The 11,102-nt window shown below is 43.4% G+C and overlaps 1 pseudogene across 1 annotated transcript; it reads left to right on the top strand.

Moving 5' to 3' along the window:
* Nucleotides 1–4,174: 4,174 nt before the first annotated feature.
* LOC149844011 (receptor-like protein kinase FERONIA pseudogene) lies at nucleotides 4,175–8,017 on the top strand (annotated as a pseudogene). The gene is made up of 2 exons (XR_016430948.1): nucleotides 4,175–4,276; nucleotides 4,982–8,017. The product of XR_016430948.1 is annotated as a receptor-like protein kinase FERONIA pseudogene (transcript).
* Nucleotides 8,018–11,102: the final 3,085 nt, after the last annotated feature.

Here is an 11,102-nt window from a genome sequence, read left to right as displayed (position 1 = left end):
AAAGATCATATGCAGCCCGACGTCAACTTGCGATGATAAAAATGAACCAACATTGATAATGGCTGCTCATCTTCGGTCACCTTGGCTGGTGCATCAACGGGTCAGGTTTACCCAGACCCGACCCAGACCAAACCCCATAGGGTTAGGGTATGGTGACAAATAAGAAGACCCGATTAAGACTCAGGCTCAGACCCGAAAGTCCGATTAATACATGGACCTGGGTATAGTTTATGAAATTTTATACAAGACCCAGGCTCAACCCGAGTTCTGATTAAGACCTCTAATTTTTCAATGTAAAAATATTAAAAAATATTATTTTATCAAGTATAGTTCAAGTCTGGTTCATGTACGGGTCCGAGTATGTTTTCTTTTATATTAGACACGATTAAACCTAGGTCCGGACCTGATACCATAACCAAAAATCTAGTCCAAATCTGCTTCCATGCACCTAGGTCAGAACCAAAACCGATCCGTTGACAACCCTACACGCGCTCTTGGCTCCGGCTCCTTAGGTTGAATTGAGTATAGGTTTGTGGAAGAAACAAAATGTATATATAAAGAGAGAATATTTGGTCATGTAGAACTGACCATTTGAATTAGTTAGAAATCAAAGGTGTGATTCACATGGATCCAATCAGACTGGGTAGAGAGATTCAGCATGGTCCGAATGCTAGGAATTGCTTAGTTCGTGTTTTTTCAATTCAAAAGTAAAAATACAATTTTATGAAGTGAGAAAATACCACACGTTATCGGCTGTTGACTTTTCGAGACTCGTAAAATTATGCTTACTTGTTAATAAAACCACACTTGAACCCGATTTTCCGGTATGGTATCGGGTCTCGACATGGGTCTAATCGGGTCTATTATAATAAAATCATACCTGAACCCGATAAGAACGATATGAACCAAACCCGGATCATACTCGGTAAAATAATATATTTTTATAATTTTTTTATTTAAAAATTATGTGTCTTAATCCTAACTCGGGTATAAAATTTTACAAATTATACACGGATCCATGTATTAATTGTACCTTCAAGTCTAGACTCAAGTCTTAATCGGGTTTTCTTATTTATCATTATAGCCGAACCCTATAGGGTTTGGTACGGGTAGAGTCTAGGTAAACCCGACCTGTTGACACTCAAAGATACAAGACGATGACAGATATGGTTATGTTTAGGGGTGGCAAAACCGGACACGACCCGCCAACCCGCCTCTTAGGCGGGTTCGGGTTTGGAAAAAATGAACACGTTTAATTAACAGGTCGACCCGCCTAACCCGTTTATTAAACGGGTCGGGTTCGTGTTAGGAGTATGCCAACCCGGCTGACCCTCATAATTGGATCTCAGATATCCTATTTGGATCTTCAATGTTGGATCCTTAATACCCTATTCACAACTTTGATTTTCCATTCGGATCTCAGATAGCGAATCACGAACATTTTAATTTAATAACAAATAAGGGATTTTAGGCAAATGGATCAGATCTCTAATATTGAAACCTCAATATCAGGGTCATATTGGACACTGGATCCAGAAAGAATTCAGGGGATTCACGAAGTTCAAATTAAATGTTAATGAAAAATTTTCTATTTTTGTACCTATAACACTTTATAGGTTTCTGTAATAGCAAACGTGATGGGTGGATCCACATTACTGCATTTGGATACTGAACAACTAAAAGGTAAAAAAGGGTAGGGATCCAATTAAAATTTACTTGAATCCATTATAAGTCGCTTGAAATCCACGATAGTGTAGTTTGGATCCAGGAATAATTTGTGTAGATCCATGGGTCCAAATCCTAATATGAAGAATTTTTTTTAAGAGTGGTATGAAAACAACGGATCCTAGAGCTATAGTAGTTTAGTGGAAATCCATGATAATGAATTTGAATCCAAAAGTAATATAGTTGGATTTATATTTCAGAAAAACATTTTTACCTTAAAAATCGAAAAAGAATCAGATCCGCGGATGGATCCGGATAGGCCAAAGGTGGACCCAAGTGTTGGTGGGTTGCGGGTCACGAGTTTGGTCGACCCAAACATTAAGCGGGTGGGTCAACCCGCCAACTCGTCTGCCAACCCGACCCGTCAACCCACCAACCCGACCCGTCAACCCGACCCGCGAACCTGAGAACCCGCTTACCCGACCCAACCCATTTATTAAATGGGTTGGCGGGTTGTGTTGGGTTACCCGTTTATTAAACGGGCTGGGTTCGTGTTTGCCAGCCGACCCGTTTATTAAACGGGTCGGGTTCGAGTTGAGGTACGCTGACCCGCCAACCCGTCGGGTCGACCCGCCAACCCGACACGATTGCCACCCCTAGTTATGTTGTATCTCACAGTTATAAGTCTTCCTCTCACTTAATAGTTGTGTGGGCCTCACTCTCACATATCTCAAGTGTGTTGCATGGTACCAATTGAAATGTGTTGTGGGGTGAGGGATGTGCTATTTTCTCAATTTATGACCATGTTTGAATCTTGTTGTACCAGCCTGCCATGTTTGAATCAAATAAGTCCGTGACACTTGTGAATCCCACTTGATCTTGACATGACACATTAGTTTGAAACCTACGGGTCAAGATTAATACTCTAACTTGTGTCTACTATGAATATTTTTTTGAGATTTTTTTATTTTTTGAGGAAAGGTCTACTGTAGGAGTGTCAATGGGTCGGGTTTACCCAGACCGACCCGAACCAAACCCTAGCTTGCTAATCCAAAAAAAAAAAAACTATCTTTTGACAGAAGATTAACACAATTGGACAAGTCTCTCTCTCTCTAAATGGCATGCTACATGGGTTTTTTCAGCTTTTTTAAGCGGTTTCAGCCCGTATAAATGTGTTTACTAAGAATCCACACTTGGATCATGTGTTTTCGTAAAAAAAAAAATGATGTTTGGAGCCTCGAAAATTTACAAAGATTTTGGACAGTAGATTTTTCAAACTTTATAAAAACTCACCTATGTGTTGGAATCAAATGCTTCAAGAGCTGATCCCCATAAAATCAAGTACATAGATAACATTTGTACAGTTAGAATTTAAAAAAAAAAAAATGCCCAACCCATTTAACATGCTATTTTAGCACCAAATGGGTTTGCTTTCATCGGATCGAAGAAATCAGAAGCGAACCTTTCAATCTATTACTGAATCTTTTTCTAATGAGATCTCTAAATTCTGACAATATTCTTAATTTTTTTTTTACATTTTTTTCCAAAAGAACTATCTCGCTAGGCTTGAACTTGTAGTGAGCCAGGTGGGACATAACTCCTGATAAGTTGAGTTTTGGGCTCAAGCTTTTATGTTAGTTAAAACGAGCCAAGCCTGAACAAGTTTAGTTTTTCTGGTGATCTAAAATCAATAGCTACGAAGGTACTAGTTTTTTTTCCTCAAAAAACAAATTTTTATGTGGTTCCGAACCCATAAATGTGTTGGGCATGGTCGATTTACTAGGAATTCATACTTGGATCATTCATATATATATATATATATATATATATATATATATATACTAAAATGGGTCTTTGCTAAACCTATTTTGTGCTCAACTGCTTGCTAAATGGGTTTTTTTTAGCAACTTCGGTGCTTTTTATCCTGTTTCGGCCCTATAACTATGTTGGGCATGGTCGATTCTTGTGTTTTCAATGAAAAAATGATGTTTGGAGCCTTGAAAATATACACAGATTTTGAACCGTTGATTTTTCAAACTCTATAAAAAACTCACCCATTTGTTGGAATCAAACTCTTCACGAGATGATCCTTATAAAATCAAGTACATAGATCACATCTGTACGGTTAGAATTTAAAAATAAAATAAACAAAAAAGCCCAAAAAAACCATTTAACATACTATTTAGCACCTCTCTCTCTCTCTCTCTCTCTCTCTCTCTCTCTCTCTCTCTATATATATATATATATATATATATATATATATAACTAGCTCGAGCTCGGCTTGAACTCGTAGTGAGCCAGGTGGTACTTGGCTCGGGCTCCTGACAAGAGTTCTGGGCTCAAGCTTTTGTGTTAGTTAAAACGAGCCGAGCCTGAACAAGGTAAGCTCGGCTCGTTTACGTGGTGAGGATGCAATCACTCCGCTCGGAATGTGGAAAGAAGCTTCCCCCTTTCCGACGACCCTACAAAAAAACACGACCCTCTCTCGCAGGCTCGCAGCTGAGAATCTCCTAGACGCTCTTTACGTCAGGTTCTTCGGCTGCTTAACAGGTTTTCCGGTCGCCGGAGGAAGCCGGCTGACGGGATCTGGCCTACTCTTCGTCACACGCCGGTATACGTTTCTTCTTTTTGCCGGTGATCGACCGCCGGAATCTGATCCATCGTATTTCTCTTCCGGACGAGTTTTCCGGTCTCTCTCTCTCTCTCTCTCTCTCTCTCTCTCTCTCTCTCTCTCTCTCTCTCTCTCTCTCTCTCTCTCTCTCTCGTTAAGTTTTAGTGTTTTACTTCTCTCGGTTTCCTTCTTGATCTTTTTAGGTTTTCGTTTCTTGTGCTTCTCTGAAGAGTTGAACTGGGCGGAAGTTTTAGTTCCTATGGTGAATTTTGCGTTTACGGTGGGTGGATTCTTACGAATTCGCTTCCTATGAGCTTTCTCGCATTTTCACGGGATTTTCGAGAGTTTTAACTCTGGGATTTGAGGTTTCCGTAAACGTGAACACTTCTGTCCAAAAAAAAAATAATAAACGTGAACACTCTTCTTTTGGCGAGTCCCTTCTTAGTCGGTTTTGTGTTCTTAAATCTTACCAATAACCAAACACTTCGTCTCGATTTTGATTTTTAGTCCAATGGGAGGTCTGACTGGAATTTCGAGGTCGAAATTTGTGAAATCGATTAGTTCGTCGAGCTTTAGGCGTTGCAGATTTAAGTTCATTCTTGTTTGAAATTTTTTCCTCGTTCAAAAAAGGGAAATCTTGTGGAAATTCTACACGCAGAGTTTTGTTTCCAAGTAAGAATAATAAGCTCTGTGTTTGGGTTTCAGGTCGGTTCCAAGAAGCTCGAGGAGATGAAGAAATCACCCTTTTCACCACCTTTGCTTCTCTTGAGTATCCTCTGTTTCTTCCCGTTTCCTTCTTTGGTTCACTCTGCCTCTTTCAAACCCGCGGACACCATCCTTCTCAACTGCGGGGCGCCCTCTGATGCTTCTGATGCCGATAAACGCCCCTGGACCAACGACTCTAACTCCCTCTTCGCTCCCTCAAATTCACCATCTTCCTTCTCCGCCCAAGCTGCCACCATCGACCCTTCCCTTCCTTCTGAAGTTCCCTACAAGACCGCCCGCATCTTCGTTTCCAAATCTTCCTACACGTTCAATAACCTATCCAGCGGTCGCCATTTCGTGCGGCTCTACTTCTACCCTTCTTCTTACAACTCCTTAGACCCCAACAACGCCTACTTCTCTGTCACAACCAGCCCTTACACTCTGCTCAGCAACTTCAGCCCAGCCATCATTGCCACTGCTCTCAACCAGGCCTACATCGTTCGCGAATTCTTTCTCACCATCAGCTCCCCTGGCAACCTCACCCTCACCTTCACTCCCTCACTAAGCACCCCGAATTCGTTTGCCTTCGTAAACGGCATCGAGATTATCTCTTCGCCGGAACTGTTCTTTTCCGGGTCCTTCAGTTCCCCGTCTATGGTTGGCTCGCACTTAAGCTTCCCAATATACGATTATCACGCTCTGCAAACCGTCGTTCGGCTGAATGTTGGTGGGGCTTACGTCTCGCCTGTTGCTGATTCGGGCCTCTTCAGGATCTGGGATTCAGATGATCCTTACATCTTTGCTGCTGGTGTGGGAGTCTCGTATCATGCTGATGCCAATGTCACCATCCGGTACCCAAACTCCGTTCCCGACTGCATTGCTCCTCGTGACGTGTACGAGACTGCTCGCTCGATGGGGCCTACTGTGTCTGTGAATTTGAACTACAACCTCACTTGGTCGATTCCGGTGGACAATGGATTCCGCTACCTGATCAGGCTCCATTTCTGCGAGATATTGTCGGAGGTCTCCAAGCAGAACCAGAGGGCGTTCGACGTGTATGTTAACAACATAACCGCGGTGTCCGCGCTCGATGTGATTTACTCTGCTACACAAGAAGTTGATTCTCCTCCTTACACTGGTGTGGTGGTGTACAAAGACTATGTGATAATCGTGCCACCACAAGGCGGTGGGCAAAGTGATTTGTGGATTGCTCTACATCCTTCTGAGAAAATCATGTCGGAATACGCAGATGCGATTCTTAATGGGCTTGAGGTCTTCAAGATCAATAGTAATGACAATAACCTTGCTGGACCAAATCCTAATCTCTCACCACCTCTACCGCCTCAAACCAGTCCTAGTCCTCAAGGTAGGGACGGGGGTGGACACCGCAAGGTAATTGCAGGTGCGGTGGGTGGTGTTGCTGCCGCCCTTATTGTTGTTGCTTGTCTCTGCTGCGTGTTGTGCAGGCAGCAGCAGAAGAGGAAGGACAAAGGGAGCGATGGTGGTGGGTCTGTGTGGATACCGCCATCGCCCTATGCGCAAGCCATAAACGGCAAGTCGACTGCTTTTTCAGTAGCCACAAAGCAATCCGGAAAGAGTGAATCTGCTGGAAGCTACGCCTCTAACATCCCATGCCGGCACTTCTCGTTATCGGAGATAGTCGCGGCCACCAACAAATTTAACGATGCTCTCCTCCTTGGGGTCGGTGGCTTCGGCAAGGTATACAAGGGCGACATAGACAGCGGAACCAAAGTCGCAATCAAACGAGGGAGCGAGCTCTCTCAACAGGGTGTTCACGAATTCAAGAACGAGATCGAGATGCTCTCGAAGCTTCGCCATCGCCACTTGGTGTCGCTAATTGGCTACTGCGATGACAGTTGCGAGATGATATTGGTCTACGACTACATGGCTCAAGGGACCCTGCGCGAACACCTCTATGGCTCCAATAAGCCGCCCTTGTCTTGGAGACACAGGCTCGAGATCTGCATCGGCGCGGCTAAGGGATTGCACTATCTCCACACCGGAGCAAAGTACACGATCATACACAGAGATGTCAAGACCACCAACATACTACTTGATGATAATTGGGTGGCAAAGGTCTCTGATTTTGGGCTCTCGAAAACGGGTTCAGCGGCGGAAGGCACCCATGTGAGCACGGTGGTGAAGGGCACCTTCGGTTACGTCGACCCGGAGTACTACCGCATGCAACAACTCACAGAGAAATCAGACGTCTACTCGTTCGGAGTGGTGCTGTTTGAGGTCCTCTGTGCTTGCCCTGTACTCGACAAATCACGCCCACAAGGGCTGACCTGCCTCGCCGATTGGGCACTACAATGCCAAAGGAAGAGGGTGCTCAGGCAGATCATTGATCCCTTCTTGAGAGGGAAGATCGCACCCGACTCCTTGAAGAAGTTTGCAGAGACCGCAGAGAAGTGCTTGGCGGACGAGGGGACGCAGCGTCCAACTATGGCCAATGTGCTGTGGAATTTGGAGTTCGCTCTCAGCCTGCAGTTGAGCGCAGAGGAAGCAAACAGTGAGGGAATGGCCGCCGGTCTTGTGAGCGACTTTGATGAAGATGAGGCACAACTCTTTGCCCAGCCGAAACGAACCGATGACTCGAATGGGCTTGGTGATGATAGTCAGACCACTGGAATAAGCTTAGAACGGGGGAGCTTCACCAGCATTGATTCAGTGAAGATGCACCCGAGTGCTGTGTTCTCACAGATTATGAATCCAGCAGGGCGGTGAAGAATGTATGTGGTTGGAAAAGTTTCATGTCACCAGTTCTGTTACTGATCAGCTGATAAACTCTCAAGCGTATTACAAGTAGCCCTTCCCTGGTCGCCCATTGTGAGAGTTTGTACTTGGATTGTTGTTATTGCGATAGCATTAGTAATATTTATCAAGTTAGTTGCAGGAGGAGACAGTGTAGAAGCCTTCCTCTCTCCTGATCCGGTTGAAGAGAAGGAAATAACTCATGCCCACTATTATTCTCTCGTATTTGGCGGAATAGAATAAAGCTTCTCGAAATAGTTAGAGACCGCCGACATAAGATTTTGCCCTTCTCACGACACCCCGTCAATTGTGATCAATTGAAGGATACTTCGTTTAAACCGATCAGAAGCAAATGAATGAAAACAATGAGTATTTTCATCTCTTGCAGCCAACCATTTCACCCGAGCACGCTGCTTTCATTTTAACTCCTCTTTTATCCTCCAATGTTTCAATAACGTCGTCCGATCAGCAAGTCTGCTTTGCAACCCCTTCAACTGTGTGTCCGACAATCCTTTGATGGAAGATAATAGGATGAACAATGATGAGATCTCTGCTTCCTGTTCAGCCATCTCATGAAACTTACTCACAGATCGCCTTTGCAACCAAAGTTTAATATCCTTAAATAGGCGTAAAAGCTTTTGATATCGGATAACAGTCCTGTTTTCATGAACCCTCGAAGTCCATGACTCTTCAACCACTGAATGAAACTCTGGTTCAGTTAACCACCACTGCTCGAAAGAAAAATCAATAAACTGATCTAAAGCCTCCTCCCCATTGCACGATCACCTGACCATGGTTGGACACGGTTGGGGGAATAATCCACCCCTTTATATCTGGGATGATTTCGAGGAATCTAGTTGAAATTAAGACTCTATCTAGCACCCTACAATATGGTTGTGCCTGTTGGTTAGACTAAGTAAACCTTTCTCCAGACAATGGCATGGGATATAATTGATTAGCGGCAACGAAATCTTGGAATCCTCTGATCGACGGATTGGGCATCACTAAATTGTTCAAATCGTGAATGAACAATAAACAGTTAAAATCTTCCAATAGAATATGGCAATCACCAGCCAGAGTGAACACTCGATTTAGATCCTCTCATAACAATAATCTTCTAGAAGCGTAATTTGGGTCGTACACTGCAGTAAGTACAACCATACGGTTCAGAGCTTGTACAGTGAAAGCAATGGAAATCAAAAACTGACCAAGGTCCACTTGAGCCACCCCAATGAAGACTTTCACAAAATTAAAATACCCCCAGCATGATTAACAACCACTTTAAGGTTTTCGGAAGCAGAAATCATGAACGCAATTAAAGATTTATCAGGTTGGAAGGCACCGGGAGTAGATAGTTTTCCTGTAGATTTTTTCAAAGTTTTTTGGAGAGTAGTGAAGAGTGATTTGTGTACAGTGTTTGATGAGTTTCATCGTAACTCTAGACTGCCTAGGCAGTGTCATGTCAGATTAATCTTCCTTATTCCAAAAGAAAGCGTCGCTACATATATTATGCGCTTCTGTCCCATTTCCATAATGGGAGCCTTGTATCGTATGGTCGCAAAGGTCTTAGCATCAAGACTAAAATTGGTAGCATCTAATCTATTTTCTGATTTTCAGTTTGCTTTTATTCCAAATAGGAGAGTTCAACAAGCATATATCTCGGCTTCAGAGGTCATTCATTCCATGCACGTGAGTTGTACTCATTACTTCGTGTTGAAGCTTGATTTTAATCAAGTATATGATTATGTGTACTGGCCTTTTCTTTTGCAAGTGGTGAATCACATGGGATTCGGCAGCCGTTTTTCTAGATGGGTGTCAGAGCTCCTTACCAATGCACAAGCCATGGTGTCCATTAACAGGGTAAAGGGTGAGTAGTTTTCATTGCGGTGCGGCCTACGACAGGGATGTCTGTTATCTTCGCTTTTGTTTAATACAGTGACAGAAGGACTTGCGATGGTTCTTAGATGCGCACAAACAAGGGGCTTCGTACAGTCGTTGGATATCCAAGGTTTTTCTAGGGATATTATACAATATGCAGATGATATGCTAGTCTTTGAAAGGGCTTCACTGCAACAGATGCTTCACGTAAGGCTTATTCTCATGTTTTTTGCAGCTTTGTCCAGGATGAGACTCAATGAAAATAAGTGTTCGGTCACGCTTCTGAATGGCGATCCGACTAGTCAAAACACGGTGACAAAAATTTTCAACTGCGCTTTAGGGCCATTGTCGATCAAGTACTTGGGGCTCCCTCTACAAGTCAAACAAACCTCTAAAACGTCATGGGCACCGGTTGTTGACAATGTGTGTCTTAAGCTCCAGTCTTAGCGTGCCAGATATTTGTCTCTTGCAGGCAGGATTATTTTGATATGGCATGTTTTGTCAGTGATTTCAGAATTCTTCATGTCGGTTTGTGTCATGTCAGTCAACGTTGAGCAACAACTTAAACATGTTCTGTCAAGTTTTTTGTGGCATGGTGTAAATGGATCTTATAAGAGGCACTTGGTGGGATGGGACTCCATCGTTATGCCAAGGACTATGGCTGGCTTAGGAATTTTTACTTTGCGTAAAAGGAGTGTGGCATTGGCTGTGAAGCAATGTTGGTTGGCTCATACTTCACAGGATGCATGTGCAAACTTCCTCCGGCTGAAATATGGTCTAATCGATTTCCTTGTTGTTTGTCGGGGGACTCGTGGATCATACACATCGCATTTGAGGAAAATGTGGTTTAAGACATTGCGTTTGTTTCTTGACAGGGATTTGGACGTGGGGGTAGACAGATCTTGGCTTCAATGGGCTGTCTCAATTGTGAGAGTTTTCCAAGTCAACAAGGTCTACCGTTCTCTTTTACCTCCAGGTTCGGGCTGGATCCCCAAAAATGCTTTATGGGCGAAAGGACCATCTCTAAGGACCAAGGTATTGGCTTGGTTGATTCTTCATGACCGGATACAAACCCATAACAATATCAAGAGGATGGGGTTTCAGTTTCCCAGTTGGTGTGTACTTTGTCGACAGGCTGAAGAAACTACACATCTTTTTTGGTCGTGTGAAGTGTTTCGATAACTGTTTTCTAAAACTTGGAGGGCTACATCAATTGTTATACAGGAGGGCTGCTTTGCGTTAGATCTTATCCTCAATCCTGCTATAATTAGATGCGAAAAGAAGTGGAGGACTATTTGGAGAGTTTGGTTATTTACAGTGTGGTGGTTCATATGGATGGCCAGAAATGATGCAACTTTTCGGGATATCCCGTTCAACCTTAACTGTTTGACTCATAGGGTCTTGGCTGATGAGTATGCTATCTTACGCATATATCTCAAAGACTTGCCTCTGCCTTCAATCGATTCTC

This window comes from Nuphar pumila, chromosome 3, assembly GCF_984573655.1.
Source record: "Nuphar pumila chromosome 3, dmNupPumi1.hap1.1, whole genome shotgun sequence".
NCBI classification, from domain to species: Eukaryota; Viridiplantae; Streptophyta; class Magnoliopsida; order Nymphaeales; family Nymphaeaceae; genus Nuphar; species Nuphar pumila.
Note: the sequence above shows the minus strand (reverse complement) of the source record. Positions and strands in the feature narration are given on the sequence as shown.